Genomic DNA, 15,422 nt, shown 5'->3' with positions numbered 1-15,422 from the left:
CCAGCTCTCCTTTGGTAAACATACGTTTGTTTTCTATGTCTGTGGGTCTATTTCTGTTTTATATATAAGTTCATTTGTATATTTTTTCAGATTCCACATAATAGGCAATATCATATGATGTTTCTCTTTCTCTTACTTCACTTAGTATGATAATCTCTAGGTCCATCCATGTTGTTATAATGTATCCACTTCTTAGTGTTGATGCGAAGGTAGCCAGGCCATATATTTTGAATATATGTTTGTCTTGCATAGATTTCTTGAGTCAAGGAAGGTGGAAAGAGCCCTGACACAATTATTTGTCAGGCTATCCCTGACTTCCAGGTATCTGTGACCTTTCCCATTTCCTTTGTTGGGATTGGGGATCCATCAGTGACTTGAGATTTAAGCCTAGTTCATCTGTCACCTCTGAGGGTCAGAAGTTTGCATATGAGCTTTGTTGGGAGAACTGAATTGTTCTCTGGCAGTGGATCCTATATTGCAATGACTATCATCAGGGGAGACTACCCACCATCCTCATCAGTTGTTCTGAGGCTCAAGCCATCCAAAGCATTAATAACTCTGTACCTTCATGTTGGGGGCTTCCCAGATGGTGCTAGTGGTAAGGAACCCACTTGCCAATGCAGGAGACATAAGAGATAAGAGTTCTGTCCCTGGATTGGGGAGATCTCCTGGAGGAGGGCATGACAACCCATTCCAGTATTCTTGGCTGGAGAATTCCATGGACAGAGGAGCCTGGAGGTCTAAAGTCCATGGAGTTGCACAGAGTTGGACATGGCTGAAGCAACTTAGCACACGAACACACCTTCATTTTTTGGCTCAGTGGCAACAAGCAATCCGATACGAGTCTAGTAGGATTTAAGCGGGATGTTAGGGAAGACATGAGTTGGTTTCAGATCTGTGCATCTGCTTCCAGGTCTTGCCTGCCCAGTCGATTGTAAGTGCTGGAAGAGTCAGCAGCTACTTTTGAGGGGGAGTTGGAGCAACGTCACTAGGTTTTCTTATGGGAAAGTGCACTTAATTTTGGTGTCCCCCATTCTTCTTCTGTTCATGGTGGCTCATTATCACTTCTTTCTATCTTCTTTTTGTCCATGGGGCTATTTTAGAGAGTTTTAATATTTTCCTGAGAGCAAGGACAAGCTGTTTTTGAGAGCTTTGGGAAGGAGGTTGGGTACTAATCAGTGTTCATTGTATAAAAATTGGACAGGAAGGCAGGACTGGGGACCAGGACCTCTTTGGGAGGCTGCTGCAGTAGTCCAGGTGAGAGACAATGATGACCAGTACTTCAGCAAAGGAATGGAGAAGCATGGATGGAACTGAGTGATGCTTGCATGGTGGAACTAAGAGGGTATCAAAAGACACACAGCTGGACATTAATGAAATCTTTTGATTTTATTCAGCAACTGACAGTAGGGAGAGAACTGCTCTCCATTCCTCCTTGTGTAGCGACGACTGAGTGTTTCTATGAGGAAGAGGGAATGGTGGGCTCCTGAGCAAATTTAAGGAAGTAAAAGTGGTTTGATCTATGTGAAACCATCTGGATTTGCTAATTGGTAGTTGTCAAAGTTGGACTTCCCTTGTGGCTCAGCTTGTAAAGAATCTGCCTGCAATGCAGGAGACTGAGGTTTGATCCCTGGATTGGGAAGATCCTAAAGATAGGCTTTTATCCTTGCAGAGGCTGGGAGACTGGGCCCCATCTTTGGATATAGCTTGTTTGGGCAGCCTTTAGTTGTCTTAGGCAGGTGTTTGAAGGGGGGTAGAGTCATCCCAAGGATGCAGTCTTAAACTCTTCTCAGACTACTTTTGTGTTTGTTCACGTCTTTATAGTCCAAAGTTAAAGCTTTGCAGTGTGGATAAGAGGGCTCAGAGGAGACTGGCTGGAATTTGTAAAGGTGAGACTCTTGTCAAAGGTTTGACATAATATACTGTTGTATATTATGGGCAGTAGGGGAAAACGATGAGGCAGGAGTGACTCTCAGGTTTCCCATGAAGCAGCTGAACCCAGGGGGAGGGGTGTTGTTATCATTCAGTGATAACAGAGAAAATAAAAAGAAGCCAAAACTGATAGAGAAAGATAAAGAATTTGGTTCTGAACATGACAAGGCTGAACACCTAGAGGTTAGTGCTGAGAGAAGGTAGGTTTGCAGACAGCTGGATTTTAAGGTTCAGACTCAGCAGAGGTGTCTTGGCTAGAGACATTTCCCTACAAATAGTAACTGAAGGCATGCAAGTGGGTTGCTGGAGCATGGTGGTATATGCAGAATGAAAGAGAAAGACCTGAAACTCATAATCTTCCACTAACAATAAGAGCTAATGTTTACTGAGCAGTACCACACATCATTTTAAAACACTTTGTCTGGTTTCTCATTTAATATTCCCTAAATAGGAATTCTCTGTCACTATGTTCACTTGACATATGAAGGTCAAATAATTTTGTGGAAAATTCTGAAAAAGATGGGAATACCAGACCACCTGACTTGCCTCTTGAGAAACCTATATGCAGGTCAGGAAACAACAGTTAGAAAAGAACTAAATACACATTTCTCCAAAGAAAACATACAAAGATGGCTAACAAACACATGAAAAGATGCTCAACATCACTCATCATCAGAGAAATGCAAATAAAAACCACTATGAGGTACCATTTCATGCCAGTCAGAATGGCTGTGATCCAAAAGTCTACAAGCAATAAATGCTGGAGAGGGTGTGGAGAAAAGGGAACCCTCTTACACTGTTGGTGGGAATGCAAACTAGTACAGCCACTATGGAGAACAGTCTGGAGATACCTTAAAAAACTGGAAATAGAACTGCCTTATGATCCAGCAATCCCACTGCTGGGCATACACACTGAGGAAACCAGAAGGGAAAGAGACACATGTACCCCAATGTTCATCGCAGCACTGTTTATAATAGCCAGGACATGGAAGCAACCTAGATGTCCATCAGCAGATGAATGGATAAGAAAGCAGTGGTACATATACACAATGGAGTATTACTCAGCCATTAAAAAGAATACATTTGAATCAGTTCTAATGAGGTGGATGAAACTGGAGCCTATTATACAGAGTGAAGTAAGCCAGAAAGAAAAACACCAATACAGTATACTAACGCATATATATGGAATTTAGAAAGATGGTAACAATAACCCTGTATACGAGACAGCAAAAGAGACACTGATGTATAGATCAGTCTTATGGACTCTGTTGGAGAGGGAGAGGGTGGGAAGATTTGGGAGAATGGCATTGAAACATGTATAATATCATGTATGAAACGAGTCGCCAGTCCAGGTTCGATGCCTGATCCTGGATGCTTGGGGCTGGTGCACTGGGACAACCCAGAGGGAGGGTATGGAGAGGGAGGAGGGAGGAGGGTTCAGGATGGAGAACACATGTATACCTGTGGCGGATCCATTTCAATATTTGGCAAAACTAATACAATATTGTAAAGTTTAAAAATAAAATAAAATTAAAAAAAAAAAAGGACAAAGCACAGGAAAGAAAATCTGTAAAGATCCTTGTGCTCTGAGTGAAGAACTAAGGCTCTCTGACTGGTGCATCTAGTCTGCAAAGAACAGGAAAGGCATCACACTTGCCAGACTGGCCTGCCTTTGGGGTGTCACCATCCCAGGGAGGGGGAGTCATCATTCTGTCCGTTCATTCATTCATTCAGGTGTTTTTGAGCCAGTTTGTTTCTTGTTTGTTTAGTTGCTCAATTGTGTCCAACTCTTTGTAAGCCCATAGACTGTGGCCCACCAGACTTCACTGTCCATGGAATTTTCTAGGCAAGAATACTGGGGCAGCTTGCCATCTCTGGGAGTTGGTGATGGACAGGGAGGCCTGGCGTGCTGTGATTCATGGGGTCACAAAGAGTTGGACACGCCTGAGCGACTGATCTGATCTGATTGCCATTTCCTATTCCAGGCGACCTTCCCCACCCAGGGATACAACCCATGTCACTTGCATTGGCAGATGGATTTTTTTTTTTTTTTTTAACCACTGAGCCACCCGGGAAGCCCCATGGCCCTGTGTGAAATTCTGGAGATACAAAAATAAATGTTAACAACCAGTCCGACTAAGAACCTTAAAAAAAAAAAAAAAAAGAATTGGACATGGAACAACAGACTGGTTCCAAATAGGAAAAGGAGTACGTCAAGGCTGTATATTGTCACTCTGCTTGTTTAACTTATATGCAGAGTACATCATGAAAAACGCTGGGCTGGAAGAAGCACAAGCTGGAATCAAGATTGCTGCGAGAAATATCAATAACCTCAGATATGCAGATGACACCACCCTTATGGCAGAAAGTGAAGAGGAACTAAAGAGCCTCTTGATGAAAGTGAAAGTGGAGAGTGAAAAAGTTGGCTTAAGGCTCAACATTGAGAAAATGAAGATCATGGCATCTGGTTCCATCACTTCATGGGAAATAGATGGGGAAACAGTGGAAAGAGTGTCAGATTTTATTTTTTGGGGCTCCAAAATCACTGCATATGGTGACTGCAGCCATGAAATTAAAAGACACTTACTCCTTGGAAGGAAAGTTTTGAACAACCTAGATAGCATATTGAAAAGCAGAGACATTTGGCAAAGCTAATACAATTATGTAAAGTTTAAAAATAAAATAAAATTAAAAAAAAAAAGAAAAGCAGAGACATTACTTTGCCAACAAAGGTTCGTCTAGTCAAGGCTATGGTTTTTCCAGTGGTCATGTATGGATGTGAGAGTTGGACTGTGAAGAAAGCTGAGCACTGAAGAATTGATGCTTTTGAACTGTGGTGTTGGAGAAGACTCTTGAGAGTCCCTTGGATTGCAAGGAGATCCAACCAGTCCATTCTGAAGGAGATCAGCCGTGGGATTTTCTTTGGAAGGAATGATGCCAAAGCTGAAACTCCAGTACTTTGGCCACTTCATGTGATGAGTTGACTCATTGGAAAAGACTCTGATGCTGGGAGGGATTGGGGGCAGGAGGAGAAGGGGATGACAGAGGATGAGATGGCTGGATGGCATCACTGACTTGATGGACATGAGTCTGAGTGAACTCCAGGAGTTGGTGATGGACAGGGAGGCCTGGTGTGCTGTGATTCGTGGGGTCGCAAAGAGTCGGACATGACTGATCGACTGAACTGAACTGAAATAGGAATTCTCTGTCGCTATGTTCATTTGACATATGAAGGTCAAATAATTTGCTCAAGGTCAGACATTTTGTAAATGGTCAAGCTTGTAGGTTTGAACCCAGAGAATCCATCTCTAGATTCTTATCACTTGCTGATTATTGATTATTCTATGATAAATCCCTGATAATCATGGATGAAAGCCGTGTCTCTAGAAAAACTGTGATAAAGTGGACTAGTGGGCTGTCAGAGCATCTTCATGATGTCCAAATGCAGGACTAAACACTATCTGGATGGTTACTTGGGTCTCTCACATTGCAGGAAGAATATTTACTGTCTGAGGCATCAGGGAAGCTCTGCTTGCTTTGCAGAAACTCATATATTAGAGTAAACTTAATACCTGAGCTTCTCTGGTGGCTCAGATGGTAAAGAATCTGCCACAATATGAAAGAACCAGGTTCAAGCCCTTGGTTGGGAAGATTCCCTGAGAAGGGAATGGCAACCTGTTCCATTCTTCTTGCCTGGGAAATCCCTTGGACAGAGAAGCCTGGCAGGTTATAGTCCATGGGATCGAAAAGAGTCAGACATACTGAGTGGCTAACATTTTCACTTTTCGAACTTAATACCTAAACTGTTTTGGCTCTCCTCTTCCTGGAAAAACAATGTCAGAATTGGAGGGGATCTTTGAAATTGTTTAATTTTGTTAATTTATTTACAGCTATCCAGTTACAGAAAGCATTTGAAATGGTTTATAATGAAACTGAAGAATGACAAGACAAAAAGGAAGTAAGAAAACTCAGGAAAAGGAAAATAAGTATTTGAAAAAACTAAGAAAAATGTATAAATATACTACTTTAAGGTCCTGCACACTTACAAACTCTAGATCAGTTATTCAAATATCAATTATTAGCACCCACTACAAAGAAGGGAGTTTAGATAAATGGTGGTCAACAACATAAAAACAGACAGACCCCTTTCTTTGTAGAAACTTAACTAGGAAATTGAAAAGGCCGTATAACTTGAGCCTTCATATTCTCATCTGCAGCTAGAGATGTTATATTTGATGGTCTCTACATTCTTCTCCATCTCTTAAGTGTCTAAGTCTTACACCTCGTTCATACTTAACTCACACTTTCTGATTTTTAATGGGAATATTGACTGTGTTTTCTTAGATTTGTATTTTTTCTTTTTTCCCCACTTCCTAATTTTCTGACCTCTTAGAACCAGTAAGTCTTGTTGCTTTGTGATGGAGAACACTCTCTGTTAACAGTCATTTGACCCAATAAAGAATTCATATTATGAAGAAAATGAAATGTTTTTCTTGGAGCAAGAAAAAAAATCCCAGGATTCATTTGTTTTATTACTCACTTAAGATCTATCAGAAATCAGGATAAAGTGTCTCAGATATGATAAAGAAATAAATAGGACATTAAAATTTTTTTCTCAGAATTGAGTTGCTGTACAATGCTGTGTTAGTTTCTGCTGTGGAAAATAGGACTTTTTATACATTTTGCCAAAGCTTATTTTGTCTGTAGCTTCTAGAAATCTAGAGATTTCACAAAGGCAGATATCTGAGCCTAAAAAAGATTGATAACACAGTTGTAAATATGCAATAGCAGTTAGAAGGGATGGGAGAGGTTGTGCTGCAATAACAAACAACTGAAATCTTGATGGATTAATAATAGCCTTTCTCTTCTTCCTTATAAGAATTTTCTGCAGATCCTGGAGAAGACTCCAGATAGCTGTTTACCAAGCTGATTCAATACAATGACCCCACCATCTTGAAAACTAGGTATCCACATTCCCTGCAGGGCAAGAGGTCCTGGAGAGTCATATATGGCTTTACACTGCCTTGGTCCTGAAAAGACTTCATTATTTTTATCCATATTTCATAGACCAGAACTGGCCATATGACCTTGTCTATTTTATTGATTTCCCAGAAAAATTAGGGGAATTTTGCCTCATTGATTCAAATATTTTTAGTCCCAAAGCTCTATAATGGCACAAGTTAGGCTTCTAGTGATTCATTCTCTTGGAAAGTGTAGGGTTCTTTTTTACTGAGATTTCTGATTATTTTCATCAGTTTTATATTTAAACTTTAAAAACTCATTTGTAATATTGATATTTAGTATATAAAAACCATCATAATTTGTAAACATCCTTAAAAGTTATTTTTAATATTTTTATCAGGTAAACCATAGTGTTAAGCAAAGGGGTGTTAAGTCTCAACTTGTTTTATATGCATTATTTGTATGTTTTGCTAATTTCTATAGATGTAAGATTTTCACACTGCCTATTTTAGAAACAAAATAAACAATTAGAAATTAATTGGGGAATAAAGGCTGCGTAATCATCATTTTGTAGTGGTCCTTGGGTAAATGAGTAATTAACTGAGAGCTTTAAGTTGCGATATAACTCATTTTCTACTTGTTCATTTTTTACAAATCAACAAAGAATCAATCTTTCTTTCTCTGTCTAACCATCAAATACTCTGTGCTGTCTTCTTAGTTATATTCTGAATGGGCTCACTTGTTTTCACTAGTCTTTTCTCAGTATTAGAATTTGTAGTTGATGTGGCTCATTTATCAGCCAAGTATGGAGAGATTCTGAAAGATGTTTTTGTCATTTTCCACTGTCAAAATGATGCATTCGCTTATGTCCTGGTTTCTTTGAAAAAGCTTGAGTTGCACTTATTTTGCAGGGGTAAAGGATGAGAATAAATGATGTAAAACTAAGTAAATAGAGAAAAAACAAAACAAAACAAAAAGCAGTGCTCAAAACCCCAAATCCAAGGCTTCATCTTTAAGTACACATTTTTAGAGTTAGAGATCATAGAGTACCTGTGGCTAGTTCCTCAGGTTTGATCTGTCATCCGCTTGCACTTTGTTACATTGCATACCGCAAGTCTTGAGGGCAGAGATGTGGAAAGAGAAGTAGTTGCTCTTTCTTCATTGACTTGTTTAGGTCCCATCTATAAAAGGGCAACATGCCAGCCGCAGTTAGAATGTGGCGTGTGGAAACTCAGGCAGAGTTTCAGTGCTGGAGACAGATTAAGTTTGTATTAGAACATTATCTATTTGATCTTTTATTTCCCTATTTGCAGTTCTGTGGAATAATTTTTCAGCAGTTTAGTTTGTTCACTTGTCATGAAAATAGGAAAAGACAGGATGTGGTACCTGTTACTACGGAATCTGCTTATTACAATCGCACCGTCCCCCCAACTCTAACAATGCTTATAGGAGACAATTGGAGAACACAGCCACTGTGCAAAATGTATTATGATTAAAATTTTCAGAAACTCTAATGAGTGCATGTGTGCGTGCTATGTTGCTTCAGTTGTGTCCAGCTGTTTATGGACTGTAGCACACCAGGTTCCTGTGCCCTGGGGATTCTCTAGGCAAGAATACTGGAGTGGGTTGCTATGCCCTCCTCCAGGGGATCTTCCCAACCCAGGGATCCAACCCACATCTTCTTCAGCTCCTGCACTGTAATTGGATTTTTTTTTAAACCATTGAGCCACTTGTGAAGTGCCACAGACCCTAGAATAACTGGATATTGTTATCATTTAAAGCAATTTTATTAAGCAGAATTTACTTTTTTAAAAAAAGAAAATATCCAAACTTGTTCATTATTTGTTTGCTAAATAAGTATAAACATCTAATATGTGTCCTTTCTGGAGAAACGTCATAGGAAAAAAAAAAAAAAACAATTCCTAGACAAACTTTGATTCAAATCTGGATCCATAAAACAGAATGTTTTCTGGTTTACAATGTTTAACTTTGAATTTCATTTTCCTCAGTTGGAAAAATAAGGATAATGTAATTTGAACCTCAAAAGATTATTGTAAGAATTAAATATACAAAGACTTAGCACAGTTTCTTGCTTATGGGAGGATTTTCAACAATCATTCTTCTTATTGTTCTTTGCTTCCTATTAGCACAGTTTTCCCTACTCAATATAAAATCCCCTTTGAATTGTAACTGCACTGTGTCATCGGTGCCCCCAGGGACCTATGGCAATATTTTTGGTCTGTCATTCTCAAAGCCTCCTTTTTTCCTCCTCAAGAGATTTCGTTTTGATCTCCCCTGTTTGTATGCATTTGCAGACATGCAGCTAGTGGAGCTAACGTTATACTCTCTTTTTCATTAATAATATATAGTTTTGTTTTTTTTTTTTTAATCTGCTTTCTTCTACTTCTCTCTATCCCTTCTTGACCACAATTATTCAATTATGAGAAACCAAGGTATTTGTGTTGATCAACAAATATTAAAAAAAAAAACAAAACAGATTCTTGGTCTAGGTCTCTATATCAAATAATGGATAAGCATTGGTTTGGGGATTAAAGAATTAGAGAAAATTCCAAGTTGAATTAAAGAAAATTCAAAGTTATATTAGAGAAATAAATCATAAAATAACAAAATAAAGAAAAATTTGAAAGCATCCATATAAACATTCCTTCAGAGTCCATTCACCAGTAAAATATTTAATTGAGCACTTATCAGGATATAGAAGACAGAGTTCCTGCTTGCGTGCAATTTATGTGTGAGGAGATGAAACAGTGAATCAGTAAACCAAGTGTAAAATAAATAACTTATATCTTCCTATACTATGTTTAAAATGACCCAGGCTGATAGTACAAATGCTGACTAGGGTAGGGAGGGTCTCTTGTACATTGATGGAGAGGCCCAAGATGTCTTGAAAATGAGAAGGAGTTAGACATTCAAAAACCTATTGGAAATCTGCTTCTGACTGATACGCCAGCAGTTATTAAGGCCCAGTGTCAACACAAGCTTATTGCCTTCAAAGAATAGCAAGAAAGCTGGTGAGTCTGGGATCTAACAAGCAATCAGCAAGGAAGGGCTATAACTGATGAGAATCTCAAAATGAATCCCCTGTCTATCTTTTATTTAACTCTGTTTTTAAGAGAATTAAAAAAAAAATTTCTAATCATAATTGCTTTTGATTTACTTTATTACTGGTATTACAAAGCCATTGCATCCTACTGTTTTCATTTCTCTTTTGGTTTAAATAAGCTTTTACAGGGCTAGGCCTGGGAACTAACCCACATTTATACTATGTTTCTGAGAGAAAAATTATTCAAACTGCATGGAAAAGTTCAGAACACAGTTCTTTTTAACATGGGGGCATCCTGCCTTGGAGTGTATTAAAGCAGGTCCTTGTCTTACTGAAAAACCTCTTTATGATCTTAGTTCCTCCTCAGGCTGTACTGAAGATTACATTTGTGCCATCATGAAGACTTGCTACAAAATTCCCTGTGACAGGAGATTTAGAGTTGACATGTTCAATTTAATTCTGGTTTGCAGAAACTTCAGCATAGTAAGGGAGGTGGATGTTGTTAATTACCACAGAATTTGCATGTGTTCTGTTTGGGAACCCTCTTCAGAAAGAAAGGTTGGTTTTTATCGTTGATTTTGTTGCTCTGCTGCTGCTGTTGTTGTTGTTCTCTTGTCTCCTCATTTAGCAAGTTAGTTTTATTCTGAGAAGACAGGGAGGAGTTAGTCATTGATTAGGGCATTAATCCAAGTCCTTCTTCTCACTTCAATATTAAAAGAAAAGAAGATGGATGGTGTTCATTTAACATGCTGGCCCCTGTTTTACATTAATCAACCCCTGATTTTTCACATTTTCCTTTGCAAGACACCCTTTCTATCTAAGACACAATGTCAGATTTACAGGTTAGATTTGTGATGATCTATTCTTAATTTAATAGACACCTGTGTCAATGTATACTTTAGGGAGCACACCTGGTTTCAGAATGATTCCTTCGTTTGTATAACTTAAGACTGGAATGTGGCTATGAGTCAATCTACTGAGAGGAGAGGGGTTAGCAAATCCAGCCACCGGCCAAATCCATATGAGTTTCTGTTTCTGTCAATAAAATTTTATTGGAACACAGCCATGCCCTTTCATTTACATATTGTCTATGGCTGCTTTTGCCCTGTAAGGGCAGAGTTTACTAGTTGCAGCAGAGATTGCCCGCCAAAAGTATTTATGATCTGGCTGTGTACAGAAACTGTTGACCTTTAGCCTGCATGTTCAAGTTCAAACCCCAAGGACAGCACTTCCCAAGCTGTCTTTGACTTGTTTTGCAGGCTCGTCGTGGTCAGCTGCTAAAGCATCTTACTCTGAGCCACTGTGGATAACTCACTGTTTTGATAGATGCTCCTCACTCCACACCTCTGTGCTCCCTATCTGGGGTTCTTCACTGCGCCCTTCTCAGCCCCAGGGACTCTCAGTCATCCTCCTTCAGGCTGATGTTTAACTCCTGTGCCTTCTAATTGCACTTCCATCCCAGCCTTTCAATACTGCTAAAAACACCTTACTCCAGTCATCATCAGTTTCTTATGTGTGTGAACCCTGCTTCTGCAGTCAGAGTGCACGTCTCCTGAGAGTTTGTACACCTTCCCCAGAGTCAGGATAAGACCTTGGCACATAGTAGGTGCTCAGTATGAGGAAAGAAGCAAAGTGCTATCCTGCTTGTAAGCAGAGCCAAAGACCTGTTGGAATAAAGCAAGAGCTGTCGAATTGTTGCATTAATCAATGTATTAATGTTACTCGTTAAGCAAGCTAATCTTCTGTACATGTTAACTTCAGTGAAGACAGAAACAAAGCAGCAAGCAGTGGGCTTAGCATCAGGGAGTCTGAGTATGGCTTTACCTTGCCTGTCATGTGCCAACAGCTAGCATCCAGCTTCCTGGGCATCTCCTAGAAGACCTGAAATCAGGTAAGGGAAAAATTGCCAGGTTGCGGGCCAGGACAGGTGCACACAGATGCTGAAGTTCTAGGTCTCCATGCTGTGCTAAGTCACTTCACTCATGTCCGACTCTTTGTGACTCTATGGACTATAGTCCACTAGGCTCCTCTGTCCATGCAAGAATCCTACATGCAAGAATACTGGAGTGGTTGCCATACCCTCCTCCAGGGAATCTTCCTGACCGAAGGATGGAACCTGCATCTCTTATGTCTCCTGCATTGGCAGGCAGATTCTTTACCACTAGTGCCACTTGGGAAGCCCTCTAGATGTCCATGAGAAAGCAAATGCAGTAAATCCCCTGTGTATAAATGAGTTCCATTCTGAAAATGTGTCTATAAGTGTTTATTTGTAAGTCCAGCAAAGTTAGCCTACGTGCCCAACTAACACAATTGGCTATATAATGCTGTATAAGAGAGAGAGGAGGTGGGAGATGGTAAAGCTGAAGAATCATCAGCAATAGGAGATGGAGGGCAAGTGTAGTTTCATTCATGACTTACAAGATTGGACATGTGAATGCACATTCACGTCTTTGAAAGTTTGCAACTTGAAGGTTTGTATTGAGGTGACTTTCTTTATCTGCCTTATTTTCTCTTGGGAATTGCTTTCTCATAGCTCAAGTAAAAGTATGATTAGACATTTGCTTTCTGGTTATTCCTTTCCCAAAGCCCAACCTCTGTCTTAACATCTTCATAGCCTGGGGAATTTTCTTCACTTTTCAACCATCACTTGCTACCCACCTCTGCTATGAATGCTTGGTCCCCAGACCCCTTCTCAGCACCCTCTGTGGCACTGTGGCCTGTTTTAATTTTGTCCTCTGCAGAGTTGGAGGTGGGACCACTAACAGCCTCTTGGTGAATTTCCAAGTTGGTAATGAGCTCAATAAAGAATCCATTTCATTGAATTATAGAATCTTATTTCCTCTACCCTCTGTGCCCTTTTATGTGCCCCAGACACTGCTTCTCTGGGAAGTCACATGCAGGTGGGATTGGGATGGAGAAGCTAACTTACCGCTTGTGTTTTTAAACCTGTTGCTGCTGTCTCCTCTCCACCCAGGCCTAGTAATATGCTGCTCACCAAACACATGAACTCTCCTGTTTCATGTACCTCTTCCTCCAGGCCCTTCTCTGGAAAGGTTGTGAGGGGAAGGAGAAGAAGAAGAAAAATAAAGGGAGAGGAGGTTAGAGAGATGTGACAGGGCAGGGGTCTCAGCCTTCCATCTCTGCATGGATGCAGGGGAGTGACTCAAGCTGTTCCTAAAAGAATCTACTCTCTCTGTCCACATTCTGTATTTAAGGATTTATTTCACCTACTATATACCAGATGAGCTTCCCTGGTGACTCAGATGGTTAAGAATCTGCCTGCAATGCCAGACATCTGGGTTCAATCCCTGGGTCTTGAAGATCCCCTGGAGAAGGAAATGGCTACCCACTTCAGTATTCTTGCCTGGAGAATTCTATGGACAGAGGACTCTGGTGGACTACCTCCATGGGTTGTTTTCCAAAGAGTTGGACATGACTGATGACTAACACATAGTAGGTATTCTAGTCTGCTCTGGTTTCACAGGGATGTGTGGAAATACAATGGAAACACAAGATTCAGTGTTCTTGCCTATAGGTGGAAGTTGTTGGGGGTGGGAGTGGGCCAGAGGTACTTCCTGGAATGTCAGCTGAAGAGTCATGTGCTGATTCGCATCTCACTTCTTTCTGCACTGTAAGTTATCACTCTTCCAAAATTCAAGGGCATGATTCCCCAAGAAAATCCAGCCCAGCACTGGCCCTGAATCATTAGGGTATGAGCTCTGTATTTTCCATTCCGTCTTCAGGATGAGCAGCCTCTCCTGGGGTAAAATTATCTGAAAGTGGTCCACACGTGAGAATCAGACTTCCTGTTTCTATGATCCCATTGTCTCAAGCTGGCTAGCTCTCTTTATTTTCTGATATCTCACTGAAGCAGCTTTATGTGATAGAAGGAGAATGTGCAGGTTTTGAATTCTGGCAGAACTGTGTTGAAGCCCCGCCTCTGCTTCTTGAGATGACCTCGGGCAAGTTATGTAACCTCCGGCAGCCTTCTGTTTTAATCTGTAAACGAGAAGTAATAATATTTACCTCATCAAATGGCTGTAAGGAATAAAAATAACTTTGAAGATTAAAGATAATGTTGACACACAGTAACCTCAATAAACAGAAGCTACAAATTCCATGTATGTAGCGTCTCACTGATTTGCCTGGTTTAAGACCATGAATGATACTAATAAATAAATAACCTTTTTATGTCCTTCTCCCTACTCATCATCAGTTCAGTTCAGTTCAGTTGCTCAGTCATGTCCGACTCTTTGCGACCCCATGAATCGCAGCACGCCAGGCCTCCCTGTCCATCACCAACTCCCGGAGTTCACTCAGACTCACGTCCATCGAGTCAGTGACGCCATCCAGCCATCTCATCCTCTGTCGTCCCCTTCTCCTCCTGCCCCCAATCCCTCTCAGCATCAGAGGCTTTTCCAATGAGTCAGCTCTTCGCATGAGGTGGCCAAAGTACTGGAGTTTCAGCTTTAGCATCATTCCTTCCAAAGAAATCCCAGGGCTGATCTCCTTCAGAATGGACTGGTTGGATCTCCTTGCAGTCCAAGGAACTCTCAGGAGTCTTCTCCAACACCACAGTTCAAAAGCATCAATTCTTCAGCGCTCAGCTTTCTTCACAGTCCAACTCTCACATCCATACATGACCACTGGAAAAACCATAGCCTTGACTAGACGGACCTTTGTTGGCAAAGTAATGTCTCTGTTTTCAATATGCTATCTAGGTTGGTCATAACTTTCCTTCCAAGGACTAAGCGTCTTTTAATTTCATGGCTGCAGTCACCATATGCAGTGATTTTGGAGCCCAAAAAAATAAAGTCTGACACTGTTTCCACTGTTTCCCCATCTATTTCCCATGAAGTGATGGGACCGGATGCCATGATCTTCGTTTTCTGAATGTTGAGTTTTAAGCCAACTTTTTCACTCTCCACTTTCACCTTCATCAGGAGGCTCTTGAGTTCCTCTTCACTTTCTGCCATAAGGATGGTGTCATCTGCATATCTGAGGTTATTGATATTTCTCCCAGCAATCTTGATTCCAGCTTGTGCTTCTTCCAGCCCAGCGTTTCTCATAATGTACTCTGCATATAAGTTAAATAAGCAGGGTGACAAAATACAGCCTTGACGTATTCCTTTTCCTATTTGAAACCAGTCTGTTGTTCCATGTCCAGTTCTAACTGTTGCTTCCTGACCTGCATACAAATTTCTCAAGAGGCAGGTCAGGTGGTCTGGTATTCTAGTAGGGATGTTGTATGGCACTTGTTTCAACATGCACTCTTTTTAACAGTTTTGAAATAATACTTCTGCCTGTACAACCATGTCAAAAGGTAGAGAGCAGTGGGTGTCCCCTTGGAAATACTTGGAGATGAGTAACTGTAAGTGGAAAATGTGGCACATGCCGTGATGTAGTCACTCTTAGGCTGTTTTTAAAGTTACTTCAGATTCAGAGTCACGCAATTTCTATGTGC

General features: G+C 40.5%; 1 protein-coding gene and 1 long non-coding RNA gene across 7 annotated transcripts in view; one reads left to right on the top strand and one right to left on the bottom strand.

Moving 5' to 3' along the window:
- CTNNA2 (catenin alpha 2) overlaps window positions 1-15,422 on the top strand; it is a 1,361,081-nt gene that overhangs the window by 593,889 nt on the left and 751,770 nt on the right. The window lies entirely within an intron of this gene.
- Window positions 1-15,422, bottom strand: part of LOC112448799 (uncharacterized) — a 54,931-nt gene that overhangs the window by 12,304 nt on the left and 27,205 nt on the right. For all 3 annotated transcript variants that reach the window (XR_009496317.1, XR_009496315.1, XR_009496316.1), the window contains exons 3-6: window positions 12,888-13,957; window positions 11,783-11,839; window positions 10,469-10,601; window positions 7,945-8,075 (exon numbers count right to left, since the gene is read on the bottom strand). This is a non-coding gene — a long non-coding RNA (uncharacterized lncRNA). The remainder of the gene's footprint in view (window positions 1-7,944; window positions 8,076-10,468; window positions 10,602-11,782; window positions 11,840-12,887; window positions 13,958-15,422) is intronic.

The sequence above is a fragment of the Bos taurus genome, chromosome 11, assembly GCF_002263795.3.
Source record: "Bos taurus isolate L1 Dominette 01449 registration number 42190680 breed Hereford chromosome 11, ARS-UCD2.0, whole genome shotgun sequence".
Taxonomy (NCBI): Eukaryota; Metazoa; Chordata; class Mammalia; order Artiodactyla; family Bovidae; genus Bos; species Bos taurus.
This window is presented reverse-complemented; position numbering and strand designations above follow the sequence as displayed.